At 36.9% G+C, this 15,973-nt stretch overlaps 1 protein-coding gene across 5 annotated transcripts in view; it reads left to right on the top strand.

The window, feature by feature from the left end:
• The window catches only part of ATP2B1 (ATPase plasma membrane Ca2+ transporting 1), a 135,005-nt gene that overhangs the window by 18,463 nt on the left and 100,569 nt on the right, over nt 1-15,973 (top strand). For 2 of the 5 annotated variants that reach the window (XM_077772280.1, XM_077772276.1), the window contains exon 1: nt 13,990-14,183. The exons of 2 other annotated variants lie outside the window; for them this stretch is intronic. The gene's annotated coding sequence lies outside the window, so the exon portion shown is untranslated. Of the gene's footprint in view, nt 1-13,988; nt 14,184-15,973 lie in introns of those variants that run through there. One more of the 5 variants, XM_077772279.1, reaches the window with a different exon arrangement.

Here is a 15,973-nt window from a genome sequence, read left to right on the forward strand (position 1 = left end):
TGTATTTGAGATCATGAGAATAAAGCATCTGATTTTTCCTTTATAGTTACAAGGAATTCCGTCAGAAATGTGTTGCATATAGCAGTTGATATCATTTATTCTATATATCAGCCCTCTAAGGAAGCTCATGGCTCCTTTCCATGTGGAAAGCTAGAGACATGAGTCAGTTTATCACCCCCCAGTTGTTGATGGCAGAGAAGGCATGTGGGGGCCCACTGTACCTCCCTAGCCACCTGTTCTTTCTGCTTTAATACAGTTTGGGGCTGCTGACATGTTACCAAAAGTTTAAAGTGATGTCAGAAGGTACATTTTTCTTGGAATTAAAATGTTCTTGGGTGAATCTTGTTGAAGGAAGTGCTTATTTATTCACCTAAGGCTTGATGAAAACTATGCAAGAGGCTAGGGACTTGGTTTATTCTTACTCTAAATATTGACTGCAAAAAGCCGAATTTAAATTTAGCTCTGCTTTGTTATGGGAAGATGGTGTCGCACATTTGAAGTGACAAACAATGAATACTTGATATTATCCTGATCTTTTTTTTTTAATGTTTTGTTCAATTTTTGAGAGACAGAGACAGAGCGTGAGTGGGGGAGGGGCAGAGAGAGAGGGAAACACAGAATCCAAAGCAGGCTCCAGGCTCTGAACTGTCAGCACAGAGCCCAGCATGGTGCTAAAACTCACAAGTGGTGAGATCATGACCTGAGCTGAAGTTGGATGCTTAACCAACTGAGCCACCCAGGCGCCCCGTTATTATCCTAATCTTCATGGGAGAACGTATGCTACCAGCAGTATTAGGAAGAAATAGTAATTGTCAATGAATTGTGATATTTCTGAGACTAGGGGAAAAAAGTTAAGGTCTGTAGTAGAAAAACATTACATGCAGGATACAAGAAAGTACAGAGGTTAAAAGTAATAAGTTATAAATGGTAAATTACATGTTTATTCGTTTTTTTTAAAGCATAATAATTCTGTTGAATTTATCTCACAAATTTGAACAACAGATTTGGATTTAGGATGTTGACATTCTGAATCCACAGTGGAAGTTCCATGTTACAGAATTATGTTTCATGGACACTTGCCTTGGAAAAACAAGTTTCTGTGATACAATTATTTAACATATAGTGTGTGAGCCATCCACCTTTTTTAAAAGTTTGTTTATTTTGGGAGACAGAGATTGAGTGAGTGCAGGAGCAGGGGAGGGGCAGAGAGAGGGAGAGCGATAATCCCAAGTAGGCTCCTCAGAGTCAGCACAGAGCCTCATGCAGGACTTGAACTTATGAACTGTCATGATTAGAGCTGAAACCAAGAGTCAGATGCTTGCCAACTGAGCCACCCAGGAGCCCTGAGCCGTCTACCTTATTAATGAAACTTGTTTACAAAATTATTCTTGATGATAGATCTTTTTTTTTTTTTTAATGAAGATCTGCCATTGAGGATATATTTTTTAAGTTTATTTATTTTGGGAGAGTGCACGCTCAAGTGGGGAAAGGAGCAGAGAGAGAGAGAGAGAGAGAGAGAGAGAGAGAGAGAATCTCACGCAGGCTTCCTGCCGTGAGCGCAGAGCGCTCTGTGGGCTCTGTGGGGCTAAATCCCACTAACCGTAAGATCCTGATGAGAGCTGAAACCAAGGGTCTGACACTTAAACAACTGAGCCATCCAAGTGCCCTAAGGATATTTTCTTTAAAAAGTGACCTTAGTAAAATTTGTAGAGGACGTTTCAAAATAAGCATGCTTGAAATGTTTTTAGCATTGGGAGCCTTCTTTAGAATGAGATAAGGTTATTAATTCTTGGTACAAAAATAAATATTTTTAGGCTATATGTTTTCTAATATGTATTTTTTTTTTTACAAATAGTTTATTGTCAAATTAGTTTCCACATAACACACAGTGCTCATCCCCACTTCTAATATGTATTTTGTATCAGTCATTATTTTATAGGTATGTTGAATAGTAAGCAGCATCTAGGTCAGAGTTTGGATTTATTAGATGCACAGTAAATGCTTAAGAAAATAAATCCAAGTATTAGGAAAACTCATAACTAGAATATCTATCCAATTTATGCTTAAACAGTAGAAAGTCAATATGAATTTAATTCAAAATGTGAATTTCAGGTTTGTCATAGGATCAGTATGAATTCACTGCATACTACCACAACTCCTATACTTATATCATTCTGCAGTGACATTTAATATTAGAAAACACTTGCTTAACTTCTAAATACATAACACTGTGTGTACTGTACATGAGAGTAAGGGTAGGAGATGAAGGGGAGGATCAAAGGAAGTATCTCCTTAACTGGTTTATGGAAAGTTAAGTAAGATAGATGAATTTAAGTACTAATATAGCAGAGTAAAGAATAGGTGAGGATTAAATTTATGTTGTGCCATGCATAATATTCGAGTTTCCCTATTGGTTAGAGCAGGTAGTCTATATTGTGTATAAATGGAAATTTATTGTCTTCCCATTTATTTATTGTAAATAGTGTTGCTAAATGGGTAAGACTTCAAATTTAATGCTTTCATGAATATGAATAGTTCAGAGTTCGACCTCTGACTTTTAATCCTTGTAGGTCCTTTCTCTGATCTGCAGTTTGTAATATTTGTGCAAAAACTCATGTCAGTCTCCAGATACTTTATAAGCTAAAAGAGTTGTGCAACTGATAGGCTTTAACTGTTCTTTTGTAGCTCATTCAGTTATCCTCAGTAATGAAAAATAACATAAAATGGGGCCTCAGTGGTTGAATGAAAGAAAGTGCTGGAAGTTCATCATCTGATAGAATAAACAGACAAAAATGACCTTGACTCAAGGCTTCATCTCTTTTAGTTAGACGCTTGCTAAAGATTTTGATCTGGAATGATATCTAATTGATAAGAAGGTAGGTGCCTTTGGGGACTTACATAGAATCTTAATTGGTCAGCAGTATGGTCCTCATTTTAAACATCTGCCTTAGTATTCTGCATATGACTAAATTGATGGAAAGAGTGATCTTGCATGCACTGTATGAGTTTTGCCTCCTTATTTTGACATCTTTCAGTGGCTTCCTGTTCTGTAAAACATGTTTGGTTTTGTTTAAACATGATAAAGCAAATATTATTGTAACTTGTAAAATCTAGCAACTGAAATTGCTGGGTAACATTTATTTCAATCCTTTGTTGAACCTATCCCCCAAATATTAGTATTTTTCTGTCTTAGCAGATAGAGTGTATGGGATAAAACTTAAATTTTTTTTTATTCGAGTGCTCCAGTTTTATAATTTTTACCATCAGTTCTTCATCAGATCATGTATGGTAAGAGGAAAAATGAGTAAATTTATGCTTTTCCAAGAACATTAGGAATGTATTTGTAATTAAATACATTCTAATTAAGTTCTAATTAATGAGAGCTTTATACATTTTAAAATGACGTTTTGTGTGGTAGTGTCTTTAGGAAAATGATGTTATCAGTGTTACTTAGGTGAAAAAGGGACTGGATGATTAGATTGACCATTGTCTTGACATCACTGCCTAATATGTTCACAGAGGCTAATTTGTATTTGTAGAAAACATAAGTAACCCCAAGCGATATAATGTTAAAGTAATTATGGATATATGGTAGAGACAGGATTATATTTCTATTTGGATACCCAGTTGTTTCCTCAGTATATATGGCACTACTGTAGTGGCACTTACTGTCAGTGTAGCTAATGTAAGTTTGCTACATGCATCTGTGCGCTCAAACACACATCACACATTGGAGACATGAAACCCTTCTAGGTCATGTAGTTTCACATTGGGATTGAGCACAGATATGCTGTGTACCAATGTAGGCATAGCAAAGCATGTAGAAATGGCCTGTATCTAGCTTGAGTGTTCTTAGGCTGGTTAGATGGTTTATGAATGTAATAAGTTGGCTAAGGTTCATTTTTACATGTCAGTAGTTCTTTAAAAAAGAACATATTTAATGTAGAACCACTTTTTAAGATTATTTGGAAGGTTTTATTATGTGTTCCATTACATTGGATACAAGGGGAAATACAGTTGTGATTTTTATATCCTTAACTGCAGACTAAAATAAGAGTGTGCTCTTAAGCATGTTAGTTATTTGGCATTCTTGTAGAAGGGGAAACAAGAGTTGGAGAAAGGGGTCTAGTAAAAAGTTGACCAAAGTCAAAGTCGGCTGAATTGTAGATAATGGAAGCAGCACCATTTTGTACTTGGAAGTCAACTTCTAACAGCTTAAGCTGGATATGCTTCTAGTTTATCTTCTCAGGGGAGTTTGGGTATAAAATAATCCTTATCATCTAAAAAGGGTGAAAGATTGACTTGAAAAACAAGTTTCACAGATGCTTAAGGGAATTTCAGAGAGTTGTTTTTTTTTCCTAACAGTGGCCAGTGTTTTCAGTCCATACCTAGAGAGAAAAAGCATTAAAATTAAATATTGCTTGAGGTAAAGGGGAATATATTAGTCTGCTAGGGTTGCTATAACAAAATGCTACAGGCTGGAAGAGTTAAAAACCAGACATTTTTCCCTCACATTTCTGGATGCTGGAAGTCCAGGATGAAGATGTTGGAGGTTGGGTTTTCTCCTGAGGCCTCTACACTTGGCTTGTAGATAGTGGACTTGCTGGGTGCTCATGTTGCTTTTTCTCTGTGCTTACATCCTGAATGTCTGTTCCTCTTATAAGGACAAGAGTCCTATTGGAATAGGTTCCCATCTTTATGACCTCATTTAACCTTAATTACATCTTTAAAAATCCTGTCTCCTAAGACTGTCACGTTGGGAGTTTAGTGCTTTAACATAATGAATTTTGAGGAGGCATAATTCAGTCCATAACAGGGAACACACATTTACAGAAAAGTGTAATTTTAGTCAAAGAGCACATAGTTGTCAGACTTTAGCATGCATAGGAGTCACCTGGAAAGCCTGTTAAAACGCATTGCTGGGCCTCACCCCCAGGGTTTCTGATTTAATAGGTCTGGATTGGGTATGAGAATTTGCATCTGTCTCTCTCTGTCTCTGTCTCTCTCTCTCTCTTTAAATATTTATTTATTTTGAGAGAGAGAGAGTACATGCACAAGCTTGAGCAGAGGAGGGGCAGAAAGAGAGAATCCCAAGCAGGCTCTGCACTGTCAGCTTGACCCTATGAACCATGAGATCATTAATTGAGCCACAATCAAGAATTGGACTATTAACCCACTGGGCCACCCTGGTGCCCTTATCCATTCCATTTTTTGGTCTCTGTTTCCACAATGAGAACAGTAGCTTTCAATATGAACACTTTGCTCAGTCCTACAGTACACAGGATACAGTTTGAGAACTTATGTATTCATGTCACTTTCATAAGTAAAGGTACTAAGAGAAGTTTAGGATTTGTTTATACTCCCTTTTCCCTCCAGACACTAAGGCTGTACAGTGAAACCATGTCAAAAAACTATTTGCATTGGATTCTCCCCTACCCCCTTCAGTGTGGCCAACTTACTCATTTGAGATGCAGTAGGTTTCTCCTTTACTTATGTGGTATTCAGTTTTAGCTCCTCCCCCCAACCCTTTTTGTTTTAATTTTATATCTTGAATATGTAGAACATTAGTGTGCTTCCAAAAGTCAAAGCTACACATAAAAAAAGTATACTCAGAATTGTCCATCATTTCTTTGTTTTCAACACTCCCACTCCTGCTCTTTTTGCAAGTAACCAATTTTCTTGTTTTTTGGTTTATTCTTTCTGTGTTTCTTTTCCCCCAAATAAACAGACTTATGTATTTTTTTTTTTTTAATATTCATTTTGAGAGAGTCTGTGTGCAAGCAGGGTAGGGGCAGAGAGAAAGGGAGAGAGAGAATCTTAAGCAGGCTCCACATCCAGCATAGAATCTTACACGGGCTTATCCCACCGCTGTGAGATCATGATCTGAGCCAAAATCAAGAGTTGGAGACTTATGGGACTGAGCCACTCAGGTGCCCTGATGTGTGTTTTCTTACTTTTTCTTTCTTAATATGTGGTGTGTGTTTTGCGCTCTGCTTTTTTTTTCCCTGCTTCGAATATTCCACAGATCCCTTCATCGTGGGTTGCAGAAATCTTCATATTCCTTTTTTTTATAGCTGCATGGTATTCTGCTCTATGTGCTATTCTTTATGCAACCACTCTCTTGTGTTTGAACATTAGGTAGTTTCCAGCATTTTGAAGTTATAAATAATGCTGCAGTGAATAGTTTTGTGCATATGTATTTTCATATTGTTAAGATAGATCTTCAAAGTAAATTCTTGGAGGCAAGATTGCTGAGATGGAGGATAAATTTATTAACTATTACCAGATTTAGTTCCATAGGGATATGCTGTGTTCTGGTTATTTATTACTGTTGGACCTGCACTAAACTTAATTGTATAGAGCATTCCTTTTATTGTACTCCTAGATTCTAGATGCAACATTTGGGTAGGGGAGAGCAGAGCATCTTGTCTCTGCCTCATGGAGTCTGGAGCTTCCACTGGGAGATCTTACATCACTGGGAAATAGGGACTACAGTTACATGGCAGCTCCTTCCGTCACCAGCACTGAGACAACTGAGGCTGGCCTCGTTCAGACTGTCAACCTGAATGTGTACATATGGTCTCTCAGTGCAGCTTTAGCTTCTTCACAGGATTGACAGCCTGAATTCCGAGAGGGCATGTCAGGAGAGTGAGTATTCCCAGAAAGCCACAGGATATACAACCTTTTGTGACTTCGCTTTTACTTCAGTGATGTTGCTTTGGTGGTAGTCGACTGAGGGAAGCAGTTCCAAAGTCTGCCCTGTTCAAGGGTAGGAACATAGACCCCATTTCTCCATGGGACTAGTGTCAGAAACTTGCAGCCGTGTTTTAGAACTGCCACATGACGTTTTGTACACACTGCTGGCGAATTCATTGTTTCCCCAAAGCCTCAATTAAATAGTATTTTTTCCAGCTTTTGAATTTGTATTAATATGTTTGGTAAGAGATGGTATTTCACTGTAGTTTTATTTTGTATTTCTAAGTGACATTTCCCTGTCTTTAAAGGGCTGTTTTTTATATTTTTGTGAATTCTCTGTGACTTTTACTCTTTTTTTTTTTTAAAGTAGGCTTCATGCCCAGCATGTAGCCCAATGTGAGGCTTGAGATCAAGAGTTGGATGCTTAACCGAATGACTGAGCTACCCAGGCACTCCTGCTCATTTTTCTATAGCAATTTTTTTTCATCAACTTAAAACATTTCTTTTAATATATTAGGGAAAATAGCCCTTTTTCTGCATATTTATTATTTGTGTCTTGACTTTGCTTAAGTTGTGTTTTGCCACGTAAAAGTTTAGTTTAATGCCTCTGAATTTTAAGTCAGAGTAGGAAAACTTTTCCTTACATTCCAGTTATGGAGGAATTCACTTACGTTTTCTTTTGGTTTTTGTATAGTTTTATGTCTTTGATCCATTTGGAATTTATTTCATACAGTATAAGGGATGGATAGATCTAATTTTATTTATGTCTAAATAACTATCCACTTGTCCCAACTCAATTTATGAAAAAGCTCATTTTGGCTTTCCCTCCCTGTCAAGTAATGTGAGTTACCACCGTTACTATATACTCATTTCAGTATATAGTTAGGCCTTATTCTGGACTTTCTATTCTAGTTCTTTGGACTTTTCGTGTATTAGTACCACACTGTTATATTCATAGAAGCTCTGCAGTACGTCTTAATATCAAGTAGAGCTAATCTTCCCATCATAGTTCTTCCTTTGTTGTGGTTTTCTGGCTATTCTTTTGTGTTTATTTTTCCATGTAAACTTTAGCATTAGTTTGTCTGGTTCCAGGAAAAAAGCTTGCTATATTTATTTGGATTGCATTACATTTACAAATTGATGTCATGAATACTGGCATCCTGATGATGTGGAGATGCCCTAATCATGAATAAGAGATCTCTCTCCAGTTCAGCTCTACACTGTTGTCTTTCAGGAGTGTTTTACAGGATTTTTTAAAATGTAGATTTTGAACATTTCTTAAGTTTATTCATAAGTATTTTTTATCTTTTTTGGTTGCTATTATAATGAGGTTTTCAGTAAATCTTCTAATTGGTTATTAGTTTGTATAGGGAGGGCACTTATTCATTTGTTTCCTTGTTAAGTTAGTTTTCTTTTATTTTTTAATGTTTTTTATTTATTTCTGAGAGAGAGAGAGCGTGCGCGCACGTAAGCAGGGGAGGGTCAGAGAGAGAGGGAGACACAGAATCTGAAACAGGCTCCAGGCTCTGAGCTAGCTGTCAGCACGGAGCCCGATGTGGGGCTCGAACCCACGAACCGTGAGATCATGACCTGAGCCGGAGTCGGACACTTAACCAACTGAGCCACCCAGGGACCCCTTGTTAAATTAGTTTTCATTGATTCTCTTAGTTCTGGAGTCTAGGGTCTTACAGAGATATTACCATATCTGTCTAGATATGTCATCTAGACAGATTGTTTTATTTTTATTTTCCATTTCTTTGGTTGTTTTGTCTAATTCATTAACTAATGCCTTCAGAATAATGGTAAATAGTAATGGATGTGGTGGGCATTTATTTTTGACCTTCATATTTAATGCCTCTATTTTTTTGAAAAATTTTCAGCACAAAGTTGTTTCCTTTTTTGTCACTTTAGTATATTTGTGCAGTCTTTTTTACTTTGTCAGCATGTATAACATGTACATTCTGTTATTGTAACCATGTTCTTACCACTTTTATTCTACAGTTAGTGAAGTCATTGAATGCTCACCATTAGTCCTTTTGCTTAAAGCTTCCCCGGTTAGTTCTTGGATGAAGTTCACCTTCTAGTAAATTCTTTAATAAGGGCATGTGTATATAGTATTCTCCTGAGTTCTTTTGCATTTAAAATGGTTTTTTTCTTTAGACTAATTTTTGAAGGAAAGCTTGGCTTCCACATTAAGTTTTTTGAAAATACTTAATTCACAGTTATCTTTATTTTTTGTATGTTGTTTTTGAAGTCTGGTTTTATTGCTTCTTAAAGTCATTTGGTCTTTACCCCCTCTGAGGATTTTATAAAGCTTATTTATTTTGAGAGAGAATGCATGTGTTCAAGAGCAGAGGAGGGGAGGAGGGTGGGAATCACAAGAATGCTCTGCACTGTCTGCATGGGTCTGATGCAGAGCTCGATTCCACGGTGAGATCATGACCTGAGCCAAAATTAAGAGTTGGACACTTAATCAGCCGAACCACCCAGGTGCCCCTAAACGTGAGTATTTTGACCAGGACATGACTTGAAGTAGGTTATTCTGGATCAGATTTCTCAGGTATACATTGAACCCTTTGTGTATGTGGATTTACGTTTTTCTTATATCTGGCAAGTTTATTTTTTTTAATTATAATTTTAAATATTAATTCTCCATTGGTTTCTTAAATGACTCCAGTTATACAATGTTGGATCTCTTGTATGTATTTCATTTCAGACACTTTCTTTTGACCCTATTTACTCCATCTCATTTTTTATTCTATTATTTTTCCTGCCTTTCTTCAATGTCTCTTATTAGATTTTCATTCAAATCCATTCTTCCTTGAACATTTTTGTAATTTACTCTTAATTTCAGAAATGTGCCCCATTTTTTCTTATTCCTTCTCTAAGGTTGATCAGTTTACATTGCATTTCTTACTGGAGGTTTGTTGCATTTCTGTTTTTAGTTTTTGGATTTTTGCTTCTGGGTAATATTTGTTTTTAATATCTCCAAATACTTGCTTGAGGGTATTTAACTCATCTTGAGGTATTGCTTTACAATTTTTAATGTTTCATAGTTTTTTGTTGTGTGTTATTGTTTTACGGGGAGAATGTTTGTCAGCCGAAATGTTGGAATTGGTTTGATTTCCCCTCTCCCCCTATTCCTAAGCATTTTGTAGAGGAGGTTCTTAGTTCATAAATGCCTTCAGTCAGATTAGTGAAGTACTTTTTTTTTTTTTTTTTTTAATGAATGATAGCAGTCATGAAGAGATCAGGTGGGCATTTGTATGTGTTTTTCTCTGGTTTCTGGAGAATGCTTAATTTTTCCTTCTTTTCCTTCACTGCCATATCTCCATGAAGTACCTCCCTTCTCTGTTTATCTGCTTCTTCCCCAGAAGCACTGCTTGCTAGAGCCTGCAGTTCTATTGCTGGTCTCATTCAGTCTCCTGTGAGGCTGAAGATATTAACTACCAAATTCCATTGTTGAATTTTTTGTCACTTGATTATGAACTTTCTTTTTCTTTGGGTGATTTTTTTTCTGTGCTTCATCTGTATCCTCTGTTCCCTTCTCTTTTCCATGGAGTCCCTTAAGCAGCTTCTCTCCTTGTGCATTGTAGCCATAGGTTTGCAAAGTGGTGGGAGTGCTGTTGAATTCGGTGCTTATTTCTTTACTTTGTAAAGTATTCTGTCTCCTTATAATGCTGGAAGTCATGTGTGGTTTTCTTTGCATTCTGATTTTGTATTTTTTGTGGGGGGGAGGGGTCGGATTCAGGCTGCTACCATTATCCTCCTGACTCAGACGTTCTAGAGGAGGTTTTTAAAATTAAGATTCTTGGATCCTTAGTCCTGGAGACTCTAATTCTCTTGGTGTGGAATGAGGCCTAGGGCTCTGTATTTATTTTGAAGCTCTTTAGGTTATTTGGGTACAGAGCTAGTTTTGGGAACTGCTTGCCTGAGATCAGCAAATGTGTTCTGTAAAGGGTCAGATGTTAAATATTTTAGACTTTTGAAAGCATGACCAGTCTTTTTTTTTTTTTTTAACGTTTTTATTTCTTTCTAGGAGAGAGAGACAGCGTGAGCAGGGGAGGGTCAGAGAGAGAAGGAGTCACAGACTGAAACAGGCTCCAGGCTCTGAGCTGGCAGTCAGCACAGAGCCCGACGCGGGGCTCGAACCCACGAACCGCAAGATCATGACCTAAGCGAAAGTCGGACGCTTAACCGACTAAGCCACCCAGGCGCCCCATAGCATGACCAGTCTTTATGGCATATTCTTCTTTTTTTTTTTTTAAACCCTTTAAAACTATTTAAAAAAAAATATCATTCTTAGCCTTAGGCCTTGCAAACACAGACTGTGGGCAATTTAGGCTAACCCCCATTTAAGAACATCTTCAAATGCCTTTTTCTGAACTTGTCTTGAAAGTTAGTGTAATGTTTATTTTTTTCGGAGAGCCTGAAACGAGGAGTGTTTTTCATGCTGTAAGCAGCTTTGGATCTACTCAGGAGTGTAAAACCAAGATAGGTGTTGAGGTGCAAACTTTCATGTGGAAGTAGCAATATGAACTGGGAAATGTAAATCTAGGTGTCACTGGGTAACTGCTTCAACAACGAGATAACTTTATGTAATCCCTATAAAACACCACTTTGACAAAATACTGCCTTTTCATAGGTGCCTAGTGTATTGACCGCCACAGTGTGTGTAAATATGGGAATGAGGGGCCTTGAAGAATATGTAAATTGAAAATATTCTTCCAGACTTATTTAAATTTTAAGAATTTATACCAAAATTATTTTGGCTTTTTGCACAGCTGATACTGAGCTTTTCTGGCAGTACACAGGTTCAGTTGCTTCTTTTTTTTTTTTTTTTTTTTTTTTTTTTTTTTTTGNAAGCCACCCAGGCGCCCCAGGTTCAGTTGCTTCTTAAGGCATGTTTTGATTTGTGTTAGTGAGACAGACGCAAAACAGCTCCCTATTTCCCATGACCAGAGGGCATGTTCTTAGTCTTAAAGCTGTTATCATATTGTCTAAATGTATTGGAGAAGGCACATGAAATCCTATTGTACGGATGATCATCTTTACCACTTCTGATTCCCCAGCAGTACTTTCACAGTGTAAGATTCACTTAAGGACCAAAGCTATCATTCTAGAAAGGTAAATAACGTGAAAAACAGCATAGAGTAAGTAAGGCTTAATTAGCAGTCTCATTACTGTTGAGCCATTTCTGAATGTCATTCACTGACAGGTTCTTTTTCTGTTCACTAGAAGAAAACATGAAATGGAGGTCAAATGGCCACTTTTTTTAAAAAATGGCTTTTTTAAACCTTGAGTCACATTACTTAATCTTTCTGTATTCCACAAAAGGGTTGATTTCCATTGTAGAATCACTTTGGTTTGAAATATGGGCTTTAAAAAAGAGACACTCTGTTAGTCACCTTTATTTTTGATCACAAGTCACCCTGTTTATCTACATTATTATACATCAGTGTCTAAAAGTCTCTCACAAACTTTCACTTTGTGCAGGAAGGCGGGCCAGTTAGTAGGTTAGTAATTTTGCCTGATGTAATGTCTTGACTTCTCCACTGGTTATTTTTGAAGTTTATTTATTTATTTTGGGGGGCTTGGTGGGGGAGGGAGGAGTAGGGAGAGGGAGAGAGAATCCCAAGTGGGCTCCGTACTGTCAGCACAGAGTTCTACCTGGGCTCAAACTCATGAACTGGCTCATGAACTATGAGATCATAACGAACCAAAATCAAGAGTCAGATGCTCAACTGACTGAGCCACCCAGGCATCCGGACTCCTCCATGTTATAATTTTCATTTTTTTACCTAACAAGAAAATGGACAGAAGTAGTTTTTTTCCTTCTCCCTGCACCATAGTCCGTTTTTCTTTTTTCATAGATGGAAGAGTAATCTCAAAGCATAAATCAGACACATTGTAATTAATAATCAAACTCTGTCATGGCCTGCAGAGCCCTCAGTCAGTATCTGGCCCTTTTCAACTCTCCCAGCTTACCTGCCACGGTTCTCTGCTTCATACTCTGTGCACAGGTTGCATTGGGCTTCTATCTCTTTTGGGACATTTCAATCTTGTTTCAACCTGTTCCTTCCTGTTCGCTATACCAACGATGTTCTTCCCCCACATTGAATTGAAGCTACTTCCTTGTCATTGTTGAGGACACTCTCAAATACTGTTTGTTATCCATGCTAAAATAGTCCCCTATCTTGCACACTGTCCTTTTTTCAGGTATTTATCATTTTTATGAAACAAAGGAGACAGATAATTGCTAGAATTCAAGAGTCATTAGGGCATGAAATGATCATGTTCACCACTGAGTCCTGGGTTCCTAAAATATTGCTTGCACCTAGTAAACACTCATTCTGAGGAATGAATAAAAATTTGTACCAGTCTCTATGATTTTTATTTCAATTATAATCTCTTTCATTAGTGATATGAACAGTGGTATAACTCCCCCACCCTACTCTGCTTCTCTCAGTATTTGTTAAGGGCTAGTTCAGCTGAGCTTGGAAATGTACATACTTAATACTCTGTCTCTGATCCATGGGTTGTAGAAGTAAAGTTTTTTAAAAAGAGGAACATTTCAGCTTTAAGGAAAAGTACATTAATAGTGTCTTATAACTAGGAAAGTTGTCTATCAGTTACCTTTTAAAAATTTTTTTAACATTCAAAAAAAAAAAAAAATTTTTTTAACATTCAGTTCTGTGAATTAGATAATGAAGAGTTGCATCTGCCTATACTTTTAACTGCCAGAAAACATGAAAATGGTGTGTGTTTGTTTTTCATAGGAGAATGGTTTGTGTGCTTTCCTGTAAGAATGTCTGAATTTAGATTTCTGTAGAAGTGACTTGACCATTGACCCACGCAAAGGGAACTCTTCAAATACTGCTTTCAGTCTTGCACTGAACCCCCAAGCCCCATGAATATATAATCAGGTGTTCTAAGACTGGCTATTTCCTCAGTCTCAAAGACCTATGCAGCCAAATAATGCTTTTCCTTAATTTATTTCTTCAGGAAACTTTGAAGATCCACTGCTGCCTTCCCTTTTTATTTAATACAATGGTAACCAGGAAGGGTTAGGTTTGATTTGTAGTGATTTTTTTAAAGCTATCTCTATTTTGTAATTTTATATGGCTTTTCTTCCTCTTAGAAATCTTAATGCAGCATTTAACATTTACACAGTTTCACCTTGTTTCCCTTTTTGTCCCACCTATCAAACGCGTAGTCTGCCATCTAGTATATGAAATCTCTTCTAGTTGTGGCATTTGAAAATCGTGTCTTTTATGTTTTCATTTAGGTTTTTGATGGAAAAACACTGAACAGGATGAACATATAATTTAATTGATAGTCTTCTGCTGGTGAAATTATGAATAGCCACATCTGATTTTATGATACTATAGAGAAGAAGACATGAACACTGGTACAGCTTGGTACCAGGAGAAATAAGCAAGTACAGAAAGAATTGAAGGAACCACTTCATGTATTTTCAAGGAAGTGTAAGTAGTATTCCTTCCAGTACAGTTTTCCTCTGAAGATAGTAGAGGAAGTGCATTTGTTCTGTGGCATTTTAAGTCTTAAAATGAGTAAACCGTGAGTTTCATTAGAAGCTTAGTCCTGTGTTCTTCCATTTAAAGTATGGTGAATCAGATATTGTCATTAGTGAGCTAGGAGGAGAATATTTGAAGGACAAATTAATCTCAGTTGGAAACTATTTCTTAAAATGTTCATTAGTGTGCCAGAAAGATTTGGGGAGGGTATAATCACTGCCTCCCACTTCCTAGCACACAATTGAAATTAAACTCCTGTGGATAAATCACTCAAAACAGCTGGGCTCTGCATAGGAGTACCTCAAAAGCTGGGCCCTGAATCCATGAAAAATACAAGGTGTTTAATATCCTGCAGGGTCTGTATTCAGTATCATTTGGCATTGATAAAGCAAGCTTCTATCTGCTGGTTCTTGTACTGCTTTCTTTGCACTATTGGGTATATGAAGTAGTTGTTAACTGTTCCAAATTGTGCAATACTTTTCAGACTAGTGTTGTGGTTGGGGTTTTGGGGTGTGTGTGTGTGTCATTGAGTGAGTGGTGGTAGTGGTGGTGGGTTTTGGCTTGCAGAGGGTTACTTCTGAATATTTTTTTGATCCATAATGGATACTAGTTCCCACGGAGTTTTCTTCTAGGGAGAGAACATGATTTAGAACTGTAGAAAAACAAAAGCAAGACTTTGTGTTCTCTAATAATAATAATAATAATAATTAAAAATGACTGCTTTGTAAATCTGGGAATTACAGTTGTTTTAAAAATGTGAATTTAGAAGGATAATTACTTTAAAATGTGGGAGCCAGAAAATTATATGTCAGTGTGGCAAAAGGCATAAAATAAGCTGCATCTGTTTGGCACGTTGGTACCTTTGGTTTGGTTAAATAAAAGTGGTGTCTTGGAGAAGACTTTGTATTCCCCAAACTTTGCATACCACTTTGTTATTCTTTTAACTTAAATAATGTCTACAAAAACAGCAATTGTAGAAACACTCTTGTCTCTTAAAAATTATAGTAAATGCTTATTTTTTAGCTCTTTTCTAGTAGAACATTATAATTTTTGAATGAGTGTCCCAAGTTATATGCAGTTATGTCTGATGCAGACAAACACAGTCTAACAAAATCTGTCACCTCTAATTCTTTAGAAACCATGTGTATAATACTCTCACAGTGCTTTTTATGGTCCTGTGCATCCAAGGTGAATTCAGGAACTATTTATTGTTGAGAATAAATGGAAACCTTTGGTTTTAGCTTTTTATTCTGTACTTTCCAGAGCTTCCTAAGAGCTCCTGCAGTGAGAGAGAGATTTGTAGATCTCCATCCTTGTACATCTCTCCCCATCCCCACTGCCCACCCCCAGCTAGAATTTTGTGTTTTTACATGCTAAACACCCACAAGCAGTGGGTTAGCTGCCTTAGAAATTAATACCTATTAATTAACCCTCTCTCCGCAGTGAGGAAACATTTTGATGACAGTAAATTTCTGAGTTTGTAAAAATAATTATTCTGGCCTAAATAGATTTAAATACTCTTTAAGTAACATAATTTTCTGAGAGCCTCTTTTGTTATTTGTTTTTGAATTAAATTTAGGACTCTGAGGTAAAAACAGTACCTTCCCCAGAAGATAAATAGCATACCTACCACCTGTAATGGAGTCTGGGCAAATGAGAAAGAACCCTTTTCTTACCTGTTTATAATATTGGTAACTACTGGTTGAATTATGTGAGGGATTTTGATGACCATGAACTTG

Source organism: Crocuta crocuta, unplaced genomic scaffold (assembly GCF_008692635.1).
Source record: "Crocuta crocuta isolate KB4526 unplaced genomic scaffold, BGI_CrCroc_1.0 scaffold216, whole genome shotgun sequence".
NCBI lineage: Eukaryota > Metazoa > Chordata > Mammalia > Carnivora > Hyaenidae > Crocuta > Crocuta crocuta.